Source organism: Strigops habroptila, chromosome 1, assembly GCF_004027225.2.
Source record: "Strigops habroptila isolate Jane chromosome 1, bStrHab1.2.pri, whole genome shotgun sequence".
Lineage (NCBI taxonomy): Eukaryota > Metazoa > Chordata > Aves > Psittaciformes > Psittacidae > Strigops > Strigops habroptila.
This window is the reverse complement of record NC_044277.2, coordinates 86,822,586-86,830,809: the sequence shown is the minus strand read 5'-3', so window position 1 is coordinate 86,830,809 and position 8,224 is coordinate 86,822,586. Positions and strand designations below refer to the sequence as shown.

At 39.2% G+C, this 8,224-nt stretch overlaps 1 protein-coding gene across 9 annotated transcripts in view; it reads right to left on the bottom strand.

The window, feature by feature from the left end:
* Positions 1–8,224, bottom strand: part of FARS2 (phenylalanyl-tRNA synthetase 2, mitochondrial) — a 242,457-nt gene that overhangs the window by 119,271 nt on the left and 114,962 nt on the right. The gene's annotated exons all lie outside the window — the stretch shown is intronic.

Here is an 8,224-nt window from a genome sequence, read left to right as displayed (position 1 = left end):
ACTTGGAAAACATATCCACAGAAGCCACTACTCTGGATTGTAGTAAGCATGAGGGACGAGCAATTTGAAAATAATGAACGGCAATGTGAAATGCAAGGAAGTTGACTTCCATGAGTAAGGCACAAACACAGTTGGAGAAAGCCTCAAATCTCTTCCAAGGATCTTCAGCTGTTTGGGATTCCAGATAGACAAGACAAAATGATTGGTCCTCTCCATGGATCCTATCTGACATCTTCCAATTGTAATCTCTAAGAAAAGATCCTTAAGCCATAAAAAGAAACTTGTAACACTTTCACTATTCTATGATTCTATGATTATTTAGCAACTCTGAAAAACATTCCAATAGGAGGCCAATACAAAAATTTTCATCTTTATGAAAGACCTCAATAGCAGCCAAAAGCAAAGTATTACTCTACATGACTCCCAGCTGCTCTTCCATATCAGCACAATAGAAGAGAAGAGAATATTTTTAATCTATCCTTCCTGCCAGAAAATGCACAAGCTAATGTTTCAAAAGAATAAACAACATCTGTTTTGGATGGTGTAGATGGAGAAAAAAAATCATGAACCAACCTGCAGATAACCTAAGTGCATGCATTTATAAGAGATTCGTAAATATGTGTTGATTATTTGCTTAATACATCTGGAATGTATTTCCTCATTTATGGACGGTGGATTTTTTTCCCCACAAAGAAAGATCCTCCACTGGGACTCATAAAGGCAGTAATATTTTAGGAAGTTACTATTACACTAAGAATAGCAGAAGAGATGGTCTTGCATTTTCTTGTTCACAGCTTTATAATTAACAAAGTAAAAATGTAGGCTGTTATGCTTGATGGAAGTTTCCCCAGAGAGACCAAATAATTTAAAGCAGCAACAGCTTTCTATAATTCTGTATATAATTATAAGAGTGAATTTCTTTTTATAGTGTAAACAGTCATAGTTAAGTAGATAGGTCTTAGTGATTGCCACTTGCATTCCTCAGGGTACCTGCAAGAAAGCCAAGTTGCTTTCTGCCACATCTTAGGACAGTTAATGAAGTGCTACTGTCAATTCATGGCATATGAACAAGTGCATGTTTACAGGTAGGGGCACTTTATTATCAATATTACAATACTGAATCTGGAATCAGTATGGCAAATTTAAGGGCAGATGATGAGAATAACAAGGACTGAACAAACCCCTCCACGCAAACACAGTTTTCCCAAAATTTGGCACCTTTTACCATTAAAAAAACTCCAAACACAAACAAACAAACAAAAACCCCCACGAAACCCACCCAAACAAAACGATATCCTCCCTGCCCCCCCCAGCCCCCCCCCCCCCACCCCAAAACAACAAACCAAGAAACAAGAAAAAGTCACCAAAAAACTCTGCTATGCTTAGTGGAGTTGACTGTGTGATCACATACACATAACAATGCACATTTATACATTTTTGTAGAGATAGATAGCTATGTATACACCACACAAAGACACATCATCTTTCTGAACTCGTATTTTCAGAGTTAAAGCAGCAGCTTTTTCAGCCCAAACAGCTAATAAAAAGTAAGTGTGCAGCTTCCACTTCTGGGCAAGGTTTAGTAGAGATACCCTACAAAATAACAGTACAGTGCAATAGCCAAAATGAGCAGCCTAAAGTATAATGTCAAGAAAGCAGAGGCAACATGCATCTCCTGGTGGCCTAAAAGAATACTAAACCAAACCATGCCATAGACCTTCGAGGTACAAACTGCAGCCGCTACAAAGCAAGAAGGTAGTGCCAGCATTTCTCCCTCAGTGCTGCAGGGGCATATGCTCCTACAACACACAGGACCAACATCAAAGACACCCAACATCTGCTATGGTTGTGGATACCACAGAAACTCCTCTCAGCCTGTAGCTCCTCAACAAGATTAAATCTTCTGTCTTAGCCACACACAGCTCATTCGTTCACCATTACAATTCCCTCTCACAGAGAAAAAATCTTCCTACACAATTTCTATGCTCTGAACATGCTTCCACCCAGAAATTTCACCATCTGTCCTTCTGCCAACTTCTTCACTTTCTCTCTCAGGATCCACCTCACCTGAATCCATACTGTTGGCTGGAGAGAGGTGGTGGCAGCACTCGTCAGACACACGAGTGTTGGATAGCCACACATTAACATTTCTCTTTTTGCCTGGTCCCTCTAGTCCTTGGCAACCAGCTACAATGATAAAACTGGGGGTGGGTAGCTAACTTCTTTTTGATGATGTAACATGACAGCTATTGAGACCTTTAGGATTTTCAAACATATACAAACTTTTCTTCACCCACGCCATTATACATTATCCCCACAAATATGCATACAGGTTAGCAGTACACTCTGTAAAATGTATTACACCTAGATACATGATTGGATTTCAAAAAAGATAAACTACCTTTTATCCACATTGTTTTCAAAGGAAGCTTTGGTATCTGACCCCTTGGAAAGAAAAATACTTTCATTATGGGCACTAGCAGTAGAAATCAAAGAGTGAAAAGTATGGCACTCTGATCTCTATCTCTTTTAAGTACCAATACCTACGAAATCACAAACATGTACAAATGAGATGGTACCACAGAGTTTCAGTTACAGGTGTCCAATAATGTCCAACATGGTTACCACTGAGACAGTTATTCATTACTCATTTTCACTACTCAAGATTACCACCACACAACAAAAAAAAATGCAAGTTCTTCTATGAGTTTCTTCTGTTGGATATGAAGGATACATGTATGTTCTGTTCATTTTTCCTTCTGTGATTCTTAAACGTTTGGGAAGCAGCTGTAAAAACATGACTACCTCAACATTCCCTCATGATTTAATCAGCTTTTACAAAATGTTATGACATGCTTAAATCTATAAATTTCTGATACAGTCAGACATGAAACAACCCCGATCAGAAGAGAGGTGGGGGAAACTCCTGGAAAACAGTAATAATATTGGGCAGAAAAATCAGTGAAGATAGATGGCAAAGCAAGGCAGTCAGATTCTAGCTTGATCTTACTTTTGGGATCAAAAGCCATGGGTAAAGAGAAGAAAGGGCTACATTCTTATAAACATCACCTTACTCTCTTCTTCTGTAACATAAACTCTCTGTTGTCAGCAAGATTCACTCAAGACAGTGGCTACACAGAGGAGTGCAGACATCAGGCAAAGAAGTACTGTACTTTCAAATAGCCTTTTTTGATCCCCAAATCACACATTCAAGGGTCTCTGTTCCCCAAGTACTCTAGAACAAACACATTGAAGTTTCAGATACCGTTTTGTTCTGCTTAAGAATACACTTAAAGGAGGTGGGAAAAAAAAAGCAACTAAGGTAAGTGATCGTCAGGTTTGCCCTTTTATTTAATAGGGAATATCTGTGAGCAAAACTTTTGATTACGGTACAGTGTTCTTGCATTATCTGTGAGTGGGTCATTGCACACAGTTATGCTTCTGAAAAAGCATGAATAAGTAACACAAGAGGAGAATAGAGCATTCACCAAACACCTAAGGACACCATCACATTAAATTCTGATTCATCTGAGAAGGAACTATACTACACTGAAAAGCATAATTATGCATTTTGTCTTAATTAAATATGCTCTTAATAGTATAACAGAATGTGTCTATGCTTTTTTCTTGGCAGTGGCTGTGCACATAATACAGAGCTTAGAACTAATGTGTCCTACCTGCCAAGTATAAAGTTCAGTACATTTTGGTCTTTTTGTTAACCTGTTATTCACAGTTATGCTGGTTTTGAAGCTTTTACCATGTAATATATGCAGCAGCTGAAAAGTATCCAAAATCAGTGATCATTCATACATTCAGTCATCCAACAATTTGAGCATGTTCAGCAGAATACATGAATGTGCACTCGTATTTAGTAAGAACATGCACATCAAGTTTTGTATGTAAAGAATTGCTCAGAGGAGAACTGAAATCTTTCTGAAACCCTCCGGGCTTTTTTCCCCCCCTAAGACTATAACTTAGCTGATTTATTCTACACATTTCAGCCAATATTTATGTGAAAAACTGACAAATGCCATCTTGGTAGGATTCAAGAAATCATTTTGCTATTCTAGCATCCTATAAAACTGTCATACAATACCAATTCTGTCAATCAACAGTGTCAAATTTTGAGAGCGTCTCATTGTTCTGACTGGTTAGTACTACTGCATTTTACTGAAAAAGGTTAGCCAGGTCAGATTTCAAAGATGACCAGCTCCTAAGATAATCTCAACCTTCAAGCAGCAGAGAACAGAGACTGTTAAAGAGTGTAGCCTGCAAAATAAAATCCTTTGTTGGGAATTCAAAGCCCTTTTTCAGTAGGAAAGAATACAAAAGCATACATTCTTTAAATATACATTTAGCCTCTTGGCCTTACTCCACCAAGCTGCCCTTCAGCACCAAGAGCACAGCCAATAATTTGTTGTTACAGCCTGACTTTCCCAATAACATTTTGCTTTTGAACTTCTAACAGGGTTTTAAATTCCCAGACAGTCTAGTCCCACTTCATGCAGCCTGTTCCGTTTTTGGAACATAATTACTAAAAATAGCCTTAATTAGCATTATATAACAAAAGGAGGAGGATGGACGATGACGACCAAACCAATCAAAAATTCAAAAGAAAAAGCTCTGTAAATTTTGGGCATTGACTGAGAAACAGCACAACTGATCCATCAGCGATGTCTGAATCAAAGTGCCTGAAGAGAAATATCAATTTCAGAATCAAATCAGAAACTGCTTTTGTAATTATGCGTAATGATAAGCACTGAATATAGAGGTACAGAACAGAAGCATAAGGGAAAAACCAAAATTTACCAATTAGCATCAAGCTATAAATGTCTTTCTTCCTTCACCACCAAATATGCCTTCTCTGAAAGCAGAGAAAAATGCATCCATGGCTTTTTCATGCTTTCTTAATTAATGTTGCCTAAATGATTAACTTCTAGCCCTGACAAAGTGCTGTTTAAATTACTTGTCAACTGGACAAGAATGGTGAGACCTATCACATTTGAAGGTCCATATCTGCTTGCATTACCTCTGCCAGCTATGTACAGTACTGCAGGTCTGCCTAAGTACTCCTCAGTACTTAATGGAGAAACATCTTCCTGATGTCAGGAACTATCATTTAGGAGCAAAAGAACTGCTAGCCCTCAGAATTTACTTTATTGGCTGTAAATTATGACTGTAATTTTAATTTATGTAGACAGATAAAAGGAAATCAAACTGTGCCAAAGTGATAGGTTACTAAGAACATCTTATCTGGTCCTCTACTAAAATCTCAACCCCTAATTGTTTCTATAAGTTAATTGCCACAGCACTCCACTTAGCTCCTTCATTCAAGGGTGGTAGAGAAATGGCTCACCCTTCCTTTTTCTTTTCCTTTTTCTCCCTGATGTTATCAACTTTTTTCCTGCCAATATCACCCACCTTTATGCCTGGAAATACATCCTGCAAAATTGAGGATGGTGGTAAAACATCTTCCAGTCAACCCTAACTTCTGAGCCCTGAACTCAGATGGAATGCAATTTGACTGATTAAAATCAGGACTCTGGGAATGCTGAAAAAGAGAGAGTTCAAATAAGCCACCAAGAGCACCAATGTGAGCACAGCAGATCACACATGTAGTACTTGGGGATCCCTTCCTATTTCAGATATTCCTGAGTGAAAAGTATTAAACAAGATACCCTTTATTCCTCAGTACTGTCTCCTTCACAGAATGGCTGCAGTAGGAAGAGACCTCTGAAGATTGTCTAGTCCAACCCTTCCAAGTCAGACCAGGGTCAATTAGAGCAGGTTACTCAGGACCACGTTGTACAGCTGGGTTTTAGTACCTCCAAGGACGGAGACTTCACAAACCCGCCAGGCAAGCTAGTTTAGTGTTCAACCACCCTCACAGTAAAAAAGATTTTTCTTATATTTAAGTGGAATTTTCTGTATTTCAGTCTGCATCCACTGCGTCTCCTCCTGAGAATAGTCTGGCTCAATTTTCTTTACTCCTCCCCAATGGATATTTACATACACTGAGAAGAACCCCCTGAGAATTGTCTCAAGATTCTCTCCCAACACGACAAATGCTTCAAGCCCTTAATCACCTCTGTGGCCCTTCACTGGACTCACTCCAGCACATCCGTCTCTCTCGTACTATTAAGCCCAGGACTGGACAAAAACCTCCAGATGTGTCTCACCAGTGCTGAGCAGACAAGAAGGATCATCTCCCTTGACCTCCTGGCAACACCCTTTTTCATGCAGCCCAGGAAGCTGTTGGCCTTCTGTGCAGTGAGGGCAAATTGCTGGCTCACAGACAGCATGCTGTCCACCTAACTGTTTGGATAATAAACAGATGCCCCGAGATGCAAACTGTAACTTTCTCTCTCCCTCCTGCAACTGATCTCATCCTTTCTCTCAAAGACCTTCTGCGCATTTCAGACAAAATGAAGCGCTGCATTTCTCCAAGCAGATTTTGCTGCATGTGAAGCTGGATGGCACACTCTATTCCTTCCTAATCTAACCTGAAATATCATTCATCTTAGGTTTGAAATATCTAACGTCATCAGTTGGGACCGCTCTTAGCATAGCACTCAGTGTAAAATGAGACTGAGCTAGCTAACCAAAAGATGGTCCTAGCCAGATTTGTGGTGGTTCTTCAGACAAAGTGTGTTTCACATTTTCCTAAACTCGATACCTGTTGGGAATGTAACATAAGACTCAGTTTGTCAAGATTACTTATTTTTCCCTAATACACTATATAGTTAACACAAAACATGCAAGACAGGTTACAAAGCAGAAAGAGGGAATTTGACACTGCCTGTGACGAGCATGAAATATTCAAACCCAGAAGCTGTCTTCTTCCAGCGTGAAGCTTGAGAAAGAGGTCCTAATTATTGCTTATGGGTGGAATCTTTTATCCACAAATGTGGTATCACATATTAACAGCCTAAATTGCCCCCAGCAGTTTGGTGGAAGGCATGCCTACCAATTCATGAAATCACCACAACTTGGGCTGGATCAAGGAGACACCCCAAAAGTATGTTAGCCTGCTGTGAATAATAAGATGCTTAGAATTGCTACTTCGTCAACTCATGTAGAATCAGGAGAGAAAAATATGCAAGGATTAATAAAGAGAACAATCTACACTCTCTAGGTAAAGGTAGAAACACTGGAATAGGAAGAAGTAGAATTGCATGTAGGTGGAACAATAACTCCGACTCAATTCCGTCTGATAACTCTACTTCATTTTTTGGTGTCAGACAAGATTTCTCTTGTACTCCTAAAACTGAGGGTTTATTCTGGCAAGTGTTCTTACTCATGGAACACTGCTTCAGAAAACCATGCCTTGTTCTGGTTATAGTTGATGATTTATGCCTTTATTAAAGGAACTATGGAAAACAAACAGAAGATCAAAGGAAATCTTTGACATCTTTATGATTGTCTTTAGAGTTGCAGAGCATGCCTCCCTTAATTCCCTACTAACTTTGGAAATCTCTTAATGTAATGATTTTGCTGATGGCAGCATGTGTGAAACTATATTAAGCTTGAAAATACATTTCTTTGATGAATGAAAGGAGACCCTGAAGTGCTAATTCCTCTAGCTCTTTTTTCTTCTCATTTACCATTCTTCAAGAAGCTGGCTGAACAGTAGCTAGGAAAAACTGAGTTGTATCACTCTGCGATTCACATTCAGGAAGAGGTTGTGGGGCAACGACTTGCTTTACATGTTGTGATTGTTTTCTGAAAACAAACTTACAAAAAAAAAAAAAGTATGGCCACTCAAACTCATTTTATCTTTTTACAATTTTCTGAATGTAGTTACAAAATATAAATACTGTATGTGGGCTCTCTTCAGGCTGGGGGTTCCTTTGCAGCTCCAGTCCTTTGCCAGGACAAAGATAACTTTGTGTAACTTTTGCTTGTGGCAACACTTTATAAAGCACGCCATCTGGAAAACTGAAAATTGCATCTACCACTTTGTATCATTATTACACTCAGGAGTTCTGAGATACAAAAAGACCAAGACCTGCCCCTAAGCCAGGCTGGATGGGACTTTGAGCAACCTGGTCTAGTGCAATGTGCCCCTGCCCATAGCAGGGGGTTTGGAACTAGATGAGCTTTAAGGTCCCTTCCAAACCAAATCATTCTATGATAGATGATTGATAAGAATTACAAAAATGGGAGTGAAGAGCATAGTGTCAGTCCCAAAATCCATTTCACTCATCACTGAGACAGAGCCCAA